General features: G+C 43.1%; 1 pseudogene across 1 annotated transcript in view; it reads left to right on the plus strand.

Moving 5' to 3' along the window:
* The first annotated feature begins 325 nt into the window (after positions 1-325).
* The window catches only part of LOC308552120 (KRR1 small subunit processome component homolog), a 37007-nt pseudogene continuing 17325 nt past the window's right edge, over positions 326-20007 (plus strand). The window contains exons 1-2 of the transcript in view: positions 326-388; positions 3575-4455. The product of the transcript in view is annotated as a KRR1 small subunit processome component homolog (transcript). The remainder of the gene's footprint in view (positions 389-3574; positions 4456-20007) is intronic.

Here is a 20007-nt window from a genome sequence, read left to right on the forward strand (position 1 = left end):
TTCAATTAAAAAAAGGAACTTATGAATGACCTACATACTTCCAATTAAAAATAAATAAATAACTGCAGTGCAAAGAAATAGAGAGAAGGGCATATTTTTTCAGGGAGGGGACAAGCAGACCATGTTCCTGTGATGTCTCTGCATGTGCAAAGGGACTATGCCCAGTTAATAAGGAAGGACACCAGATCTGGCAAAACTTGCCCTGCTGCAAACTTAGAGGGCAGCATAGTTGATGAGGTGAGTGGGAAACACAAAGGGACCATGTGTCTGAGCTGACATTTGGTATATGAGCTGATCACACCCACGAAATAGATGTGCAAGTGTCATGGATACCTCCGTGGAAAGCTTCTCTTCCATTGACCCTGAGCTGGACTCTGGTGGGGCTCGGGTACTCTAAGATGCTTGCTATTGGTACTCCTTTTGGTATGGACAGCTCCTCCTAACACACTGTGTCTGACAGGTTACATTTCTCTGCCCTGAAACATTCACCATGGAGGGAGGGAATCAGGCAGATATTAAATTGCAGCTCAAAGTGGTGACTGTTATCACAGAAACACGGATGAAGTACAGTTGGAGGCAGGGAACCAGCCCCGTGCGGGAGGGCTGAAGGCTTCTCGGAGGAGGCATTAGAGCCAGTTTACTGGGAAGAAAGCCATGAGGGGGTCATCTGGTCATCGAGAAAGGAGAAGCAGGAGCAGGGAAGCAACAGCCCAGTCAGCTAACTGCAACCAGTTCAAGGTCCCCAGAGCACAGAGCGAGAGAAAGGAGTGGGTGGGGGCTCCAGAGCATGATGGGTCTGAAAGGCACTGAAGGCTTTTAAGCAGAGATGTGGCACGAACACCTTGGTTGTTCGATGTTGTTGGTAGCATGGTAAAGGCTGAACTGGAGGGGGGGGGGGGGAGATGCTGGTTAGGAAATTACTGCCATTGTCTAGGTAAAACAAACAAACAAAAAAACATGAATATAGGCAGATCCAAGAAATACTAGGAATTGAAATAATCAGGATCTAAAGACTGATGGGTGAGAGGAAAGGGGAAGAGAGGAAGAAACAAGGAGCAGGCGACTCCTAGGTTTCAGGCTTGGGGAGAAAACAGGGCACTAACGGACGGGAGAAGACGGAAGGAGCAGCGGGTTTCGGCTTCTCCGCGCCTCTTCCAACGCCAGGAGCTAAATCAATAGTGGGCAGTGGAGACCGTGAGCCTTGAAGACAGAGGTCAGCATTCAAGCCCACTGCTTTCCCCCCCATTCGAGCCACATGGGGTAGACCAAGTTCGTCAGCCTCTCTGAGTCTCAATTCTCTGACAAAACTGAGATAGTAAGAGGGGCTGCTCATAGTCTGACATTGAAGATTAAAGGAGACTATGCATATCTGATACTTAGTACAGCTCCTGGCACATAGTAGGAACTCAAATGCTAGCTATTTTTGAATCAGTAAATATATTGTGTGGTTTGTTTGTTTTTTTACAAAGTAAGCAACAGGATAAAAATGCTTTTTATTCTCTAGGTCACATAAAATTCACTTGCTATTTTTATTTCGCTGGCCTGAACCAAATTTCTACTACAGCATTTATGATATCACACATAAAGGCTGCTCTTCAATTGGCCTCCAATCTAAGGACTTACCATTGGCTTCTTGACCAGAAAGTCTGTATAGCCTCCTGGGAACCTGGCCCCTGGGAGCCCACATGTAGAGGGGATTAGGACATCCCCCGTGGCTTGTGCTGGGATCAGTTCTAATCCAATCAGTACCATGACTTGACTTCATACTTCCTTTCACACAGCTCTTGTAAGTGATCCCTAACAATCGCAAGCAATGGACAAAATTGTTAAGCCCAGGAAGTAGACGGTGGTACCCATAGTGTCCAACACAGGCCTTGGCATGTGGCAGGTACCCAGCAGGTTTTGGTTGGATAAACCCGTGCATGCCCTGTGCCTCCACTGCAAAGGCCGCCTCATGAAGCATGCTGATCCCAAACCCTTCTTCCTTCTACCCACGAGTGTCCTCTAAGCAGCATGAATTGTTCCTTATAGACCTTTCAAAGCATCTAAATGAACTGTTTAATCTGCCAATCATGAAGTGAAGACTATAAAATAAATATGGATTAAGAGACTAATGTGAATATGGGTAACTTTCTTCAAGTATGCATTGATAAGCTAAAATGTTTTTTACCATGTCGTGATTCAGTAGATTGGCCAAATTTCTCTCTCTGAATGTGAACGTGTCCACCCAGACAATTCAAGACAGTATAAATTTGTAGAACTTATGGGTGCTTGTGTTTTTCAAACCCATTGAAAAGGACCTAATTTAAGGATCTGTGATTTAACGAGCCTTTCAAAGCTGAAAGCATATTCCACCGAGATTTAAAACAGAAAATAGATTTAAAATAGAAAAAATAAAACAAAGCTAGTTTTGTGTTTCATGGACACAGAAAGGTGCTAGAATTATTTACTGCTTTCTGGGCTTTGCATTATGAACAAATTGATATTTTCCAGGTTTTTCATTAACTTAAAATGTTCTGAGGTAAACACATCATTTGCCATGATTAAATCCAAGGCATTTCCACAGCTTCCTTCTGAGCAGCCAAAAATTAGACCAAGAGGTATGAGTTCTGGTCGACCCTTCGTGACAGTCACACTAGAGAAAAATGCACAGATTTCACCCAGCAACGGGACTGAGATTCTAACAGCCTCGGCGAGCAGAGGCTCCACATGGTAAAATTGTCTGGTCCAGAACTTCCTCACCTCTAAAACCAGAATTCATTCCACCTTGTCTTAAAATTCCCCATAGATCCCCCAGATTGTAAAAGAACACAGAATGGACCTGCCCCCTTCACTCCTGTTGCATCAGCCCTTCATACAACGGTCGCAGCTTCTACCATCTCTCTGGATGGTTCTGGGCAGATCCAAGTGAATAGATGCACAGCTCTCAGAATTCACTAGGATTTCAAATATCCTTCCCAACCTGAATTAGACTGATGAAACCCATTTCTATGAATAACTAGTCTTTTAAAGCAGATGGCAATTTAAAAATGAGTAGAAAAGCCAATTCAGTGTAACTTTTTCTTCCCGCTCCCTATATTCCACCCCTCAGTCTTGGAGACAGGGACATCTCTAGGATGGCCCAGTTGGTCACCCAGCAGAGCCCTGAGTAACTTGTCAGGAAGAGGTAGTGAAGGGCACTCAACAGGGAAGCCCAGAACAATTCTTTTAAAATCCTTTTTCCGGGTCCTGGTATATGATTTAGCTTGCAGCTAGAAGGGTCTGAACCCTTCTAAGATTGAGTCACAAGCAGAGGTAGGTATTCCCTTATCTTATAACTCACTTATAATGACATCTCCCACCCCTTACAGTCACTGGAGATGAGGCCAGACCTTCACAATGCTTGTCCGGATGGGCCATTGCTCTGACATTCCAAGAGGTCAGTGTATAGTGACTGGTTCAAGTTCACTAACATCGTCTGGTTCACATACACAGATACAACCTCCCATAATATCAATTAATAAAACAGAACATCAGGGAAAGTGATTTGAAGATGGTGTCCTCCCAACTGAAAGGGCCGGCCCCAGCGGCCTAGAAAAGTGAATTTTATAACCAGAAGCCAAAGCCTGAGGAGAATGGAGATGAACAGAACTCCCCACTGTTCCTGATGATTGGCAGGAACCAGCTATTTCCAAAGAGGACAATCCCAGAGGGCTCTTAAAAGAGGGCAGTTTTGCAACTTTGTTCCCAAATTATAGAGAGGCTTACTTGAAAGAGTGTTGGCCACTGGTACAGAAAGCCTTGAATAAACATCGCTTTAGCGCAACCCTGGACCTGATCGAGGGCAGCATGACTGTTTGGAAAACAAAGACGATTTTGATCCATATACCATCATTAGGGCCAGAGACTAATAAAACCATTAGCAAGGAGTGTTTCATGTGCGCAGGCACTGGAAACTTTAATAAACTGTTACATTATGGTTCAGGGAAACAGTTGCAGCCATTTGGACCTTTTAGTGGCTTAAAAAGAGACTTTAATGATTAAACGGGAGTTGGCAAAAGATTCTGAATTATGATCGTGAAGTTGGGAACGATTTTTGCAACAGTTCACGCACAGAAATGTGAATTAACGTAAGGAACCAAAGAAAAAAATCTGTTAAGAGAGAGGATGCCAGCACCACAGCCAGAGCGCCAGGTTGATCAAGAACTGGCTAGCGGTGAATGCTTTCTGAAGGCAAGTCAGAAAAAGTGACAGAAAATGAAAGCGGTAGAGGCCAGACAAGCAGAAGCTCTCAGGAAGGGACAAGAGGAGACAAGCAAAGCTTGTCTTCCACCTACAGAAAGGTCAGTTGTAAAACCTGAGAAAGCTCCTACTGAAACTAAAATTGATGTGGCTGCCGTCAAGGGAAAGATTAAGAAGGAAAAGCATAAAAAACTGGGAGCTCTTGCAGATGAAGTTAAGAAAAAGAGGAAACATGTAATATGCATTTAAAAAAACCTGAACTAGAACTTGTTAAGCGACCTCCTTTGTAAAGCACTTTGAGACAGGTGCTGGCCAGGTAGCTCGGTTGGTTCGATATTTTCCTGAGAAAGCCAAGGTTGCAGGTTCAGTCCCCAGCCAGGGCACATACAAGAATCAACCAAGGAATGCATAAATAAGTGAAACAACAAATTGTTGACATTTCTCTTTCTTCCTCTACCTCTCTCTCAAGTCAATAAATTAACTGAAATCTTTAGGGCATTAGTTGCTTTATGTATAAGAAGTAATACCCTGGTTAATTTTCTCTGAGTTTGTTTTGTTCTTTATAACAGTGTTTATATAAACAGCTGTTCTTTATACATATAAATTATTATATTCTCAAAAAATAGTGTCAATACAGGATACAATAGAAGGAGGAAGGTATTTCAGTGAAAGTGAGTATTTTTAAGGCCATTTCATCTAATATACCTCATAGGAACACCCACTGTACAGATGGGCGACTCTCATTGTTAAATAGTTCTTAAAACTGAGCCAAAATGACCTTCCTTGTGATTTTCAACTTCTGTCCCCAATCCTATTCTCTGGAACAAGTCATGGTACCCTTCATACATGGAGAGATTTTTCTAAGAAAGGTTTAATTCCATCCGTAGCAACTATGGCTGCTCCTTTCAAAGCAAAGTTGAAATTTTAAATTAAAGCATTTAGTGAACCATCAATCATTGCATCAAAAATCTTGAGTACCTACCAAACGCCAGGTACTGCACTCAACATTAGGAATAATAAGTAGTAATTAATCAACTTATTACTAAAGAGTTTTCCACTGGTTCTGTTGTTCTTGTTTGTAATGCCTCCTGTGAAGAGAAAAGCCAATTAAAAACTAAACAATTTGGTGGGGGAGGGGGAAGAGAAAGGCACCAAATTAATTGTAGTATGTGCTAGTTACAAATATAGCTGGAGGAGAATGGGATTAGGTCTAAGGCAGAAAGTAATACTATTCTTTGGCTCATGGCAGCTTCAGATGCTTTGTATTTATTTCATTTTATTCTTAACCCAGCTCTGTGAGGTGAGTTTTACTCTCAATTTCCCAAAAAAGAAACTGAGGTTTTAAGAAGTTATTTAAATTGCCCCAAATGATACATGTGTTGTGGCAAAGCCAGGATCTACACCCATATCCAATTCCAAAATGTAAGCTCCTTGAATTGTGTGACTCATTACCTGCAAAGAAATCAACACAAGAGCACTGGTTTTTATCTTGGGATTTGATACTGGATGTGGATTGCTAACACTCTGCCACTTTCTATTTGTTTTATATATAGACCAACCAAAGAATATAATTATTTTTTCTAGCTTTAGAACATTCCTAAGTCATTGAATTGTAATATAACTGTGTATCATTGCAATGCCATGAATCTTGTATTGGGTGTTCCCAAATTGGTAAGTTACCAAACTGTTATAGCATGATAATTAATAATCAAACATTTAGCCCGGCTGGCGTGGCTCAGTGGTTGAGCATTGACCTAGGATCCAGCAGACTGAGGTTTGATTCCTGGTCAGGGAGCATGTCCAGGTTTCAGGCTCCATCCCCAGTAGGGGGCATGCAGGAGGCAGCCGATCAATGACTCTCTCATCACTGATGTTTCTCTCTCTCTCCCTCTCCCTTCCTCTCTCTGAAATCAATAAAAATAGACTTTAAATAATAATAATAATAGTCAAACATTTAAGAGAACATGCCATAGCAGAGAACTTTGGGGACAGAAAATTCATTTGGTCATCTACTTTTCAGGGTATTTTAAAGCTATCAAAATCAATGAGTGTGGGGAAGGGCTGAAAGTAAATTTGGGGGGAAGCGTGTTTCCTCTGCACACCCCATCTTTGATGGCAAGACTCTCTCAACAGTAAAATTGCAGCTCAGAGAATCCTGGTGGGTCTCATCTGGGTCACTGAATTTAACCTTGACCTGCCTGACCTTCCTGTTCCTTAGCTAACTGGCCACCTCTCTACAACAGATGGCTTAAGTCATGTCACTTGGCCACCCATTTTCCCATTATATCCATTCCTGCCACAGCCTAAAAACCACAGTGCTGGTGTTCAGGACCCTCCTCACATTTTTCCAGTGACAGGAGACAGATCCACTCAGCTTGGAGGCAAAGCACTTGAATTTTCACATAAAAGAGTAGAGATGACTGTGAACTATGGCTTTCCTGAGTGTGCCACGCCATCTGTGACATTTATTATGCAGAACCACACATTCCCCTGGGAGGGCAAGATTGCTCCCCATTGTTCTGACTCAAAACTTATTTCCGACGTGGGTGCCTGCAGTTAACCTCGTGTACTGACTTTACACGTGGGGTGGGTGGAGAAAAGCTCGACAGTGCCCCTAACTGCATCCTCTGTAGCTACCCAACAGCCAAGATGCTTGCGTGCATGTTTTCCACTTCCCTACAATGGTAGAAAACTTGAATGGGTCCTTTGTGTGAGAATCCCTTTTAAAAGTTCAATATGAAATTAAGAGTTCAACTCACAGATCTCTGCATCCGACAGGCAGCGCGTCTGTCTCATTTTATCTTGGCTCTTGAGGTCACGTCATGAAGTGAGCAAAACCAAAATGGACTGCATATGAGTGTTAAATATGAGGCACAGCCCTGTATCCCTGCAATGCCTGTCCCGGAGTGAGCCTGAAAGCGTGCTAAGAAATAGCATCGCCCAGCTCCACTGGCCTCTAACTCACCAGTGCCAGCAGCCCCCGCCAGTAACTGTTGCTCTAGGAGCTTTGGGCCGGAACAGTCATTCTGAAGGGCTGCACGGTCCTCCTTTCCTGACTCAGCCTTAGCTCGCTCCCACGACGTCCCAATTCCTTTCTTGCCCACAGAACAGCTGTATCAGCTTGATATAGCGCAAAGGAAGTGCTACTGGGTGACGCTGGCAACAAAGAATGCCTCGGTGTGTGCTCGGGATACAAGTGGAGGCTCAGACGTGATTCATTTCAAAACCTTCACTGCCGTCCAGGACTCAGGCATTAAAAAGGCAATGTTGGGCACAGTGAGAACTGAGTGACTTGGTAATAATCCTGTATGTCTCACTTACCAATCACTTTCTCATATAATGTATTAGCCAGCGTGCTTTTGGTTATAACAGAGACCAATTCAAGCTTAATAAAGCAAATAATACAATGGTAATTGATTATGTAGATACCAGGGTTTCCCGCTGGCTGCCTGGGGCAGGAATGCAGCTGGGCCTCAGGAACGAGGAAGTGGGGTGCTCTGGTCAGGAACCCCCCCTCCAGTCCCCTTTCTTTTGTCTTTGTTTTCATCAGTGGCAGAGCAGCTTTCTCTCTGACTGAGCTGCATGAAGGAAAAACGTTACCAACCATACTTTTTGAATCTGCCCCTTCTCAACTTAAAAGGACGGCCAAATGAAACTGACATTTTCTGGTGTTAATTTCAAGGGTTTAAAGGGCCTCCTTGGTCAGGTGCCCAGACATCCTTTGTCAGTCACCTGGGTAGGGAAGCTGGGTCATATTGCTCAGACATGAGAAATGGAGGAAGTCACCCATTACCAGCAGCGACTCCCATATTCATACTGAAAATTTGACTCACTCGTCACCTACTGTTTGCAGGAAGGCAAGATTTATCTTTTCAGAGAAATAGAGGAGGGTGAAAGTAGAATCACATAGAGCCCCAGAGTTTGGATTTCCAAGCATTTGCAGAGCCCAGAGTCCAGTCTCCCATTTTCTTCCTCAAATATAGCCAATCTCTTAGAATCTGTTTTCTGAGGCAGTCACCACAAAAAGTGCTATTTTAATCTCCAGTTCAATAGGATTGAAGCAGAAATCCTTCTCAGATCATCCTCTGAATAGAACTGCATTTGTTTTCACATCGCTGCTCTTAAAACAAAGAATCACTTCTAAGAATTAGTTCTCCGTGAACTTCTCTGATATGCTTCTAAAGCCATTTTTAGTACCTAGACTTCAGAAGTGAACTTCAGAAATGACATGCAGATCTGAACAAGAGAAAATGCCCAGTTACAACAGAGCTCAGCTGAACAACCGTAGTTTGGTCTGTTATCTCATTGCATGTTGTGGGCCTATCATCCCAACCAAAGCCCTTAAGATGGGAAGTCAGAGACTCTGGCTCCAGATTCAGACCTTCTACAAGCTCATCTAGTGACTGAAGGAAGCCCTTTAACCTTTGGAGGCTCTTGGCTTCTTCACTCGGTTATCAACAAATATCTTTGGAGTTCCAACTATATGCCAGGTTCTGTCCTAGGCTCAGGAGGTACAGCAGAAACCAAGCCAAAAAAAATTCCCATCTACATGGAACTTGTAGTCTATTGGTCAGAGACATAAAATAAATATATAGAAAATATATAAAATATTAAAGGAGTACTGTGCAAAAAAATTAAAGTAAAGAAAGGGGATGGGGAGTGGAAGAGGGCAGTTATAATCTAGAATAGCAGGGTAAGAGTCGGCCTCAATGACTAAGTGACATTTGGAGATAAGGGATGCTTTCAATTAGGCAGTGAGAAATATCGTTGGAGTTCAGGACAGAGTTCTGGGGTGGAGCTATAAATTTGGGAATCAGTAGGATGTAGATGGAATGGAAGGTCATAAGATTGTAAAGAATCATCAAAGATGTGACTGTACAAAGAGGAGAGGCTCCAGAACAGAGTCCTGAGGAGCCCCAGTAATAGAAAAAGGGGAGGACCCAGCAAAAGAGATTGAAAAGTGGCAAGGGAGGCAGGAAGAAAGCCAGGCATCTCTTCACCTTTACAATGAACTTATTACACTACACCAGTGAGTTCTTTTTTAACTATGACCAGAGGTACATCAAGGATAGCTATACTAAAGTGTGGACTTCAAGGAACAGACAGAGAGGGTGAATTCTAATCTTCGCATCCCAACTTCAGCCAGAGCTGCTCTGTGTTTTCTTGCTCCAAATAATGAGCTGTTGCATGATAGTCATTTATTTAAAAAGTGGCAGGGGAAGGAGGAGGTAGATCCCCACTACTTAAAAAAATGAAAACCATTACCCCAGATAATCTTTAAGGTCTATGGACCCCTCTGGCTCTAACGTTTATTTGATCCTACCCAATTCTAACAACAACAAAAAAGAATTTTCTCGTAAAGCTGGGTACCACAGTCACCTGCTAGAGATGAGGCATTTGAATCATTTCTCTTGTCTGAGATTAGCCGTTTGTTACAGGAGTTAGGTCATGTGAAAATGAAGAGAGAGAAAAACAACTGGCCTTGAGGAGTGAGAAGTCAGTTGAGTTTTAGATATAGATCCAGGAAATGTTTTATTAAGCAGCTAAGGCATTTAGCGGCTTAGACTAGAGAATACGGCCGCTCTAAATCCCACTAACCTCAGGAGGATTGCATTTATCGAAGACAGCCGCAGAAGCACATTCCAGGAACGTTTCCTGCTGTGCTTACTACACCCAGAGCAAAAGCGACGCAGGCTTTGACCCACAAGTATTATTCATCATAATAAAGAATACTCACTGTTTATCGAGCATTAAACATGTACCAGAAACTGGGTAAAGGTATTTATGAGTACTCATTCACTTAACTCCCACAACAGTTGCAAGGAAGGTAGCCTCAGGTACTCAATGGATATTTGGTGAAAGAATAACATGACTGAGACTAAGTCCAGTTAACTGGTCCAAGGTTACCTAACAGGAGTAGTTGATCAGGGATTCAATCCTGGGCCCTCTGACCCCCATGCCAGGATTCATAATCACAACACTTTGATTAACTCACTGGATGTTAATAATGCATGGAGCAGATGCTGTGGTATCACCCACCCAACTCCCGCTTTGTTCCCCCAGCTGCCAGGAGTGTAGGCTACTGATGGCTCACAGCTGGCTGTCTCCTTGGACTGTGCCCTCTGCCAAAGGGATCTGCCAAGTCTACTTCCCTTCCTCAGGGAAACTTGCAACCAGTAACTTATAGACTCAAGGACACAAAAGCCCAGCCCCTTTTGTCAGTTTGGAACCCGTCTGAAGGGCTGTTCAGTTCCAGCATTCCCAAATCACCTTCTCACTCTGCCCAATCCTGCTTTCCTAACTCCCTCCTGAGGCCCCTCCCACTAAATTTCCCACACACACATCTCTGTCTCAGGATCTGTGTCCCAAGAACCCAATGAAGACACTGACATCAGCAGAGATCTGTTTCAGACACTCGTCTTACTCATTTAATTACCAGCAAGTGTTTCCTAAACTCCAGGAATGTAAGATTTCTTTGGAGCATTGCCTGTTCAAAACACATATACATTTTCTTTTGGGTTGTCTTGTTTTAAAATTTACAGGAGTTCTTTTCATATTCCAAGTGCCAATCTTACATCAGTTATACACAATGCATATCTATTCTTCCTGTCTGTGTCTCATCTTTTAGCTCTGTGGTATCTTTTGTTATACAGAAGTCTTTATTTTTGGACTGTCAAATGTATGGATTGTTTATGGGTCTTTCATGCTTGTACTTCACGTGTCTTGCCCAGCAAAGACTTCTCTACAGAAAATCAGAGAAATGCAAGTAAAAGCAACAATGAGACCTAACTTCGCAACACTCGTATTGGCAAAATTTTTAAAGTTTGATAGTCACAAGGGCAAGTGAGTGTGGAGAAACAGGAACCCTCCTAGCCTGCCAGTAGGACTGGCAAAGGTGCAATCACAGAGCATGCATGTTAGCAAAGTCTAATGAAGCGGAAAGTGTTCACACCCCTTAATACTGAAATTCCAGTTTTAGGTATAAACTCTAGGCCAACCCTGACACTTAGGTGTCAAGAGGCACAGGATTTTGCAAGAGCAAAATGTTGGAAGAGCAAAATATTGGAAACAACATAAATATCCATCAGTGGGAAATAAATAAATAAATTGTGGAATAGTCATACAGTGGAATAATTTATAGCCACTAAATGAAATAAACATGGGTAAGGCTGCAAAACAATATGAGAGCAAAATAACTGCTAAATTGTAACTTTTACACTAACTTTATAAACCCAAAACCTAATAAAATATATTTTGGGGTACATAAATGTGTAGTATAAACATATGTATGGTAATAATAAACACTGAATTCACAATAATTTTTTTGGGGGAGAAAAAGAGGGAGGGAGGAGAATGAAATAGGGTACTTGGGAGCCTCTTCTATATCAGCGAAGTTTTCTTTCTTCAATTAAAAAGAAACATCTGAAACAAATACAGCATGAAGTTGGGATTTGACAAAGCCGAATGGGAGGTACATGCTGTTCATCACAGTATTCCTAAATCTTGCCTATTTGAAATATTATACAATGAAAAAAGCATTAAAGGAAGAAATAATATTTATTACAGTTGAGAATTCAAGATAGGCTTCTTGGTACTATTTTAAATAGATCTGGAGCGATCACAATGGTTTGATAGGAGATACAAAATATGTATCAAAGAAATAAAAGAACTGAAGAACTGATAAGGAGTTTTTACTAAATTTGCCCAGCAAAGAAGACTTCTTTAGGGCTCTTGAGCAGGGGAGTGATGTGAGCTCCTGTCCTCTGGGAAATGAGTCTGGCCAGGTGGAGGAGGGTGGTTGGGACACGGAGCAAGCGGAGATGGGGAGTCGGAAAGGTCCTCTGGCGAGCAGGAGGCAGCGGCAAACAAGAGGCTTTGCACAGCGATACTCTGCCTCACATTCAGAATTCATTCATTAATTCTGAGTAAAGTAAATGAAAGCAGAAGAGGAGAGCAACAAGTCAAAACTGGTTCTGAATACAGCAGCTGCCTGGATAATTATAGAAGCTGGTGTGACTGGCCAAAGAAGAGATCTCAAAAATAAGAGCTGGCTGTGGGAAATTCTGATTTTCATTCTGGTTTTAAATATGTTGCCTGTGAGGTGCTGACAGAACCTCTGGGGGGAAAATCAACGTGGCAGTTGAAGGTGGGAGTCTGGAGCTTAGAGAGGTTAGAAGGGCGGTGTGGGCAGTCAGCTGCAGAGAGGCGAGAGGTGAAGATATAAGAAGGCTGTTAGGAGCTGAAAAGAAAGTGAAAGAGAAAATGAGAGAAACTTGGGGAGCACAGTGGAGGCTCCAAGCTCCACCTTTCATTTGGCCCCGCACAGTAAGACTGTCCCTAATGTCCCCAGAGCAGGACAAGAAAATATGTGGAGGTCTCAAGTGTTGGCCTCTTGCCTTTGTCCCCATAACTGTACCGTGAGGGCCTAGAGTGCATGTGTGTGTCCACCCCATTTCTCATGTCCAAACCCCATCCTCTCAACACACACTCACACACACACACCCCACCCTCAGGAGGACAGGTGAGGACTGAGGCCTTCATGGGCCCTGAAAGAAGTATTAGGGTCATTTGGGCAGGGATCTTCTAGTCTGGGAACCCAGATTACGGAGGGGTTGGGCATGAGCTCTGGGTGCATGCGCCTTAACCCCCCAAATGTCTTGCACCACTGGTCAGAAGCAAAGCAGAGTAGGGTCTGAGAAGTATCCTCCAAAGTATGGGTCACAGGGGCCCAACTGCCCAAGGCCAAGAGTAGTGCTGCGCCATCACCAGTGCAGTGCCAAATTCATAGGCTGTTCCTAAGCAACATCGCATGGCATTTTCAACCTTCTATTCCCACTTGAGTGACCAGGAGCATGGAGTGGAGGTCTGGTGGGAGATCAGAAGAAGATAGAGATTCCAGGGCACCAGCAACTCATTAACTCTCTATACTTTTCTATCAGCAAAGGAGAATGAATATCTGCTGATCATTCACTCAATTACTGTCTTGACTTGCAAGGCAAAGAGAGTCACCTCCCCTCAGGACCAATGCTAGACCAAGGCTAGTTCTCCTGGGCTTCCACGGGAGGCTCCAACCTATCCTAAGTCAGCAACTTCCTGGACTTCGATACGAGTCTACAGACAACACAACACAAGCGGGAGGCCGTGCTGGCCACGCTAATGTGTGCAACAAATGCAGCAAGAGTATTTTGTAAATTGAAGACCTGAGATGAGTATTCCAGACAAGAAAGAGCTAAAGGAGTTCATCACTACCAAACCAGCATTATAAGGAACATTAACAAGATTTCTTTAAGAGGCAGAAGAAAAAAATAAAAAATATGAATAATAAAACAGTAATAACTACATGCCTATCAATAATTACTTTAAATGTAAAAGAATTAAATGCTCCAATCAAAAGACACAGGAAGGCTGAATGGATGAGAAAACAAGACCCGTAGATATGCTGTCTACAAGAGACACACAGACTGAAAGTAAAGGGATGAAAAAAGATGTTTTATGCAACTGGAAACAAACAAAAAAGTTCGGTTAGCAATACTTATATCAGACAAAATCGACTTTAAAACAAAGGCTAGAAGATGGCGGCGTAGGTAACAGCTGCACCCGCCGCCTCCCACAACCACATCAAAATCACAACTAAAATACAGAACCACCATCACTCAGAGCCTCCTGAGATCTGGCTGCACAGAAGCCCCACAACCAGGGAACTGAAGGAGCACCGAGACCATAGGAGGGGCGGAGACGCGGGCGGATCGGGGCTGAATCCCAGAGACGCGGCCACGGGCCCACACCCGGTGCCGAGGGTTAAACCTGGGAGGGAATCTCGGCGGCAGAGGTTTCCCAGAGGAGTGAGGGGTCCCAGCCCCGCAGCAGGGCCCCAGCCCAGGGCTCCAGGGCCAGAAGAGACGTCCCCACAACTCCGGGCTGTGAAACCAGCGGGGACTGTCGCTGAGGGTCGCGGAGGCTGCGGGAGCCCCAGCAGCTCCTCCTAAAGGGCCCGGCACGGACTCACTCGGACGCTCCCTCTGAGCCCAGCATCGGGCAGCGGCCGGAAAGGACCTGGGACACTCGGGGGGAACTAACCTGCCTGGAATCCGGGCGAGAGGCGGAGGGGCAGCTTCCTCCCAGGCAGAAGGGCTGGTGGAGGCCATGGCTCCTTAGAGGAGTCCTCCCGGCACACAGCCGGCAGGCAGGCGCCATGTTTGAATCACCAGCACCTGACTCCCACCTTTGGCCCCGCCCCGTGATTCCCGGAGGCCCCGCCCCTCCCCACCTGCAGCTCATCCAGGCCATTTCCAGGGGCTTTTCTGTGCAAGTGGCCTCTCAAGCCTCATGCTTAGGACTTTCCTAAAATCTCTCAAACAAGCAGCAGTGTGCCCCATACGGCTTCATAAGTGGCCCCAGGCCTGGCACTAGCGGCAGCCTGCACTGGCTCATAGCTTGGCCTCTCCTGGGCACCTCTAAGCCCAGCACAAGTAGCAGCCAACCACAGTTTGCTGTGTAGCTCATGCTGGGTGGCCCTGGGCAAGGCACTGGCACAGGCTGACTTTGCACCTCCCGGGAGGCCCCAGAGACAGTGCATCTGGTGGTCAGACTCGACCACACTGGACTACAACCCTACCACATCCATGACTGACACACGCAAGGGGCGCACTTGGTGAACACCAAAGCCCCACTGAAGTAAATCCTGCTCCATAGGGGTGTCTCCAGCACAACAGTTCTTTGGCTGTAGTTGCAGCTGGTCCTCACAGCTGATTGGCCTGGGGGCCAATTCCTCCCAGTGATTCCAACAGCAGCCAAGACTCAACTACAACAGGTCAGAGCACACAGCCCACACAGGGGAGCACCTAGAAGGCCCAGCTCAGGTGGCTGGGGAGGCTGAGCCACTGGACCCTACAGGACACCTACTACACAAAGCCACTCTACAATTCCAGGAGACATAGCAGCTCTACCTAATACACAGAAACAAACACCTGGGAGCAGCCAAAATGTGGAGGCAAAGAAACATGTCACAAAGGAAAGAACAGAAGAAATCTCTAGAAGAGGAACTAAATGAAATAAAACCAAGCAAGCTAACAGACACAGAGTTCAGAATTTTGGTTATAAGGATGCTCAAGGATATTAGTAAGACTATTATGAAAACAAGTGAGACCATCGATGACCTAATAAAATATCTATCAGAAATGAAGGCTACACAAACTGAAATGAAGAATAATTTACAGGGAATCAACAGTAGAGGACACTGAGAATCAAATCAGCAATTTGGAACATGAGGAAACAAAAAACACCCAACCAGAAGAGCAAAAAGAAAAAAGAATCCAGAAATATGAAGATAGTATAAGGAGCCTCTGGACAACTTCAAGAGGCCCAACACTCATATTATTGGGGTGACAGCAGGGGAAGAAAGAGACCAAGGAATTGAAAACCTATTTGAAAAAATAATTACAGAAAACTTCCCCTACCTGGGGAAAGAAATCGACTTACAAGTCCAGGAAGCACAGAGGGTCCCTAAGAGGAACCCAAAGAGGCCCACAGCAAGACACATCATAATTAGAATACCAAAGGTTAAAGACAAAGAGAGAATCTTAAAAGCAGCAAGAGAAAAGCAATTAGTTACCTACAAGGGAGCACCCATACGACTGAGCTGATTCCTCAACAGAAACCTTGCAGGCCATAAGGCAGTGGCAAGAAATATCCCAAATGATGAAAAGCAAGAGCCTACAACCAAGATTACTCTACCCAGCAAAGCTATCATTTAGATCTGAAGGTCAGATAAAGAGCTTCTCAGACAAGGAAAAGCTAAAGGAGTTGACCACCACCAGACCAGCACTACAGGAAATGTTGAATGGTCTTCTTTTTTAAATATATCTTTATTGATTTCAGAGAGAGGAAGGGAGAGGGAGAGAGAGAGATAAAAGCATCAATGATGAGAGAGTCATTGATCGAGCCCACAACCTGGGCATGTGCCCTGACCGGGAATCGAACCCTGATCACCTGGATCTTAGGTCGACGCTCAACCCACGCCCGGCCGGGCGAATGGTCTTCTTTAAGAAGAAACTAATGAATAAAAGAATCTGACAAACTAAATAGATCCAGAGACATTGACACATGCAAAGACAATCATATTTCAGAGGGAAGAGGGAAGGGGGGTGGAGGGTGGGAAGAGATTAACCGAAGAAGTTATATGCATATATGCATAACCCATGGACAAAGACAATGACAGGGTGAAGACCTGGGTAGGGGGTAGGAGTAAGGTGGAGAAGGTCATGGGGGGGGGGGGGGAATGGGACACCTGTAGTGCTTTCAACAATAAAGAAAAATTATAAAAAATAATATAAGTGAAAAATAATAATAATAAAACAAAGGCTATAGCAAGAGACAAGGATGGACCTAGCAATTTCACTTCTAGGTATTTATCCAAAGAAACACAGAGTACCAATTTGAAAAGACATGTGCATCCTTATGCTCACTGCAGCATTATTTACAATAGTCAAACTATGGAAGCAACCTAAGTGTCCAATAGGTGAATGGAGAAAGAAGAGGTGGTACATATATACAATGAAATATTATTTGGCCATAAAAAGGAATGAAACCTTGCCATATGCAATAACATGAATGGACCTGGAGGGTACTGTGCTAAGGAAAATAAGTCAGACAGAGAAAGACAAATACCATATGATTTCCCTTATATTTGGAATATGAAAAACCAAAATAAACAAAGAAAACAGAAACAAACTCATAGATACAGAGAACATTTTGATAGTTGCCAGATGGGAGGGTGGTAGAGGGGATGGGTGAAAAAGGGGAAGAGATTATGATGTGCAAATTGCCAGTTATAAAAAAAACAAAAAACAGTCATGGGGATGTAAAGTACAGCACAGGGAATATAGTCAGTAATATTATAATAACTATGCATGGTGCCACATGGGTAATAGACTTATTGGTAATCACTTTGTAAGTTATATACGTGTCTAATCACTATGTTGTACACCTGAAACTATAATATTGTATGTCAACTGTAATTGAAAAATAAGAAATTATTTAAATAAAAATTTAAAAACTAAATTTTAAAAATATAAATAGCCCGGCCGGGCATGGCTCAGCAGTTGAGCGTCAACCTGGGATCCAGGCAATCGGGGTTCGATTCCCGGTCAGGGCACATGCCCGGGTTGCGGGCTCGATCAATGACTCTCTCATCATTGATGTTTCTGTCTCTCTCTCTTCCTCTCCTTCCCTCTTTCTGAAATCAATAAAGATATACTAAATAAAATAAAATAAAATAAAATAAAATAAAATAAAATAAAATAAAATAAAATAAAATAAAAATATAAATAAATACAATAAAAACATGAGATGAGTAATAATACTAGTACTTACTATTGGTTAAATAAGCTATTTAGACTTTAGCAAGCAAAATTGCAACTCAAAGGAAAACAAAAAAATATTTTTTATCCCATCACGTCTTCCGAAAAGAATAAAACTACTGAGCTCAAAAAATATGTAAAAGATAAAATAAAAATACACTGAGCTTCTTTCCAAGAATTATTTGGGGCCCAAGATACTAAAATTCTAATCTTTCTGTGCTGATGAAATGAAATACTGTCTCCTATCGTCTTTCAAGTTTGTACTACAGCAGTAAGATACAGTATCTTACATTGTGAAGCTATGAGAAATGTGTTGGCAAAGACTCCTTAATGCAGATTAGTCCACAGCATAAATCAGGGCTGGTTAAACACAAGAAACAGAGATGGCAATACAAGTAATTTTACAATTTTGCTATACACAGTAGTAAGAAAAACAGGAAGTAGGTGTTTATTAGCCGTTCCAAAAATACCAGCCAAAATACAACTCCCCATGGAGTCTGAGTTATTCAAAATATAGCAAAGAACAGAATTCCTAAGATTATAAAAGGGTAATTAATCACAAGCAGTGTTCACAGACCAGTGATTTGGAAACTACCTTCTTATTGAAGATCTGGATCAAGAACAAACTTCAAAGCAAAATTAATTGATCTCAGATTCACTGCATCAGGTCAATAAACCCTCCCCAAAAAATGTCACTTTAAGCCCACTCAAAAATCTTTTTAATTTAATAATTCTATATACAGTGCATTAAATAGATATTTTTCACCTAACTTGGTTAGAAGACCATTGCCGCCCCACATAAGCTCTTTGCGCTAAGAACACCTCCTCTTACTGATACTCAGTAAATCGCATTAGAAAGTCAGGCATGTTGTTTAGGCTTGTTTCATAGGAACACAAGCTCACCATGAAGCCAGGCTCACCAACCAAGAGGACCCACTTGCTTGGACATCTAACATGACCTTGTGGCTTTCAAAATCTTATCTTTGAGAAAATCCTTTATATGTTCCAACCATTTCTGAATTAGGACAAAGGGCCTGTCATTTTAGAGGCAGTGATTCAAAAATGCATATTTAAAATACATGAAACATAAGTATACTTTAGTTTTTGTAGGAGTAATGTAAAGGGTTTAAACACACATTCTGATCTGCTTTGGGGAATTAGATCATTAAGAGTCTTGGGAGCTTCTGGCAATAATGATTATGTGTAAGAGTGACCATGGACAAATCTCCTAACTCTGTGACTCAGTTTCTCCCCTATAAACTAAGGAAGTTTGATGTTTGGCTCAGCTACCTCAAAAACTCATTGGGATAAATATTAATGACTTAATTATTTGTGAAGCAACATTATGTCCACTTTGAAAGTGCAATGAGTCAATGAATTAAACAATTTGTCTTGGTCGTGAAAACCTAGGTGCGTGTTTAATTGGAATTGTCTACATACATCTTCTATCAGTGTATGTGTTCTTAGGAGTTTAGACTTACTACGATGGAGGAGGAAGAGTTCTTTGAAAACAACTCTATCAAGTGAGAAATAAATAGGTTAGAGATAAATCAGCTCTTACTGAATGAAACCATCACACTTCTTCCTTGATTTTTAAAGCCCAACCTCATAGCCCTGGCTGGGTGGCTCATTTGGTTGGAGCATCATTCCATACAACAAAAGGTTGTGGGTTCAATTCCTGGTCAGGGCACATACCTAGGTTTTGGATTTGATCCCCAGTTAGGGTGCATAGGGAAGACAACTAATCGATGTTTCTCTCGCTCGCTCGCTCTCTCACTCTTGCTCTCACTCTCGCTGTCTCCCTCCCTCTGAAAGAATCGATGAAAACATGTCCTCAGGTGAGGATTGAAAAAAAGATTGAAAGTCCAACCTCATAAGAGAGAAAGAGAGAGAAGAGAGAGGGGAATAGGGAGGGAAGGAGAGAAGAGCGTGTTGGCAGGATTTTCCTCCTCTGCTCAGATGGCCAACAGGCAGTGTGTCAGGATGACTTTATATTCATACACTGCTTCCTCCTCCATGGTTAATAGCATGTGACTAAGTTCTGGACAACAAAATGTGACAGAAGCAAAGATTGACACTCCTAGGCCTGGCTCTAACGCAGGTCAGTCAATTCTCTCTCTTTGCTTATCCCAGCCGAGGCCCTAAAGGGAAGAAGCTGGATCACAGAATCCATGCTTGGGGGAGAGCCCCACAGAAGCCACCCTCTGAGCACCCAGTGAACTTTGCCTACATAAAAAAATAAACTTTTACTGTGTCAAGTCACTGAGGTTTGGTGTTTATTTGTTACAGCATCAGGTAGCCTACCATATCTAATACAGACTGGTAAAGATAAACTCATTAAAATCATTTTTCTTTGGCCCATCAGCTCCAGGCTCTGAGGCATCTGGATAAGTTGGAAAATAGCCTTTCTTGTTCCCTTCCTTGTTTT

Source organism: Miniopterus schreibersii (assembly GCF_964146895.1).
Source record: "Miniopterus schreibersii genome assembly, chromosome: 1".
NCBI classification, from domain to species: domain Eukaryota; kingdom Metazoa; phylum Chordata; class Mammalia; order Chiroptera; family Miniopteridae; genus Miniopterus; species Miniopterus schreibersii.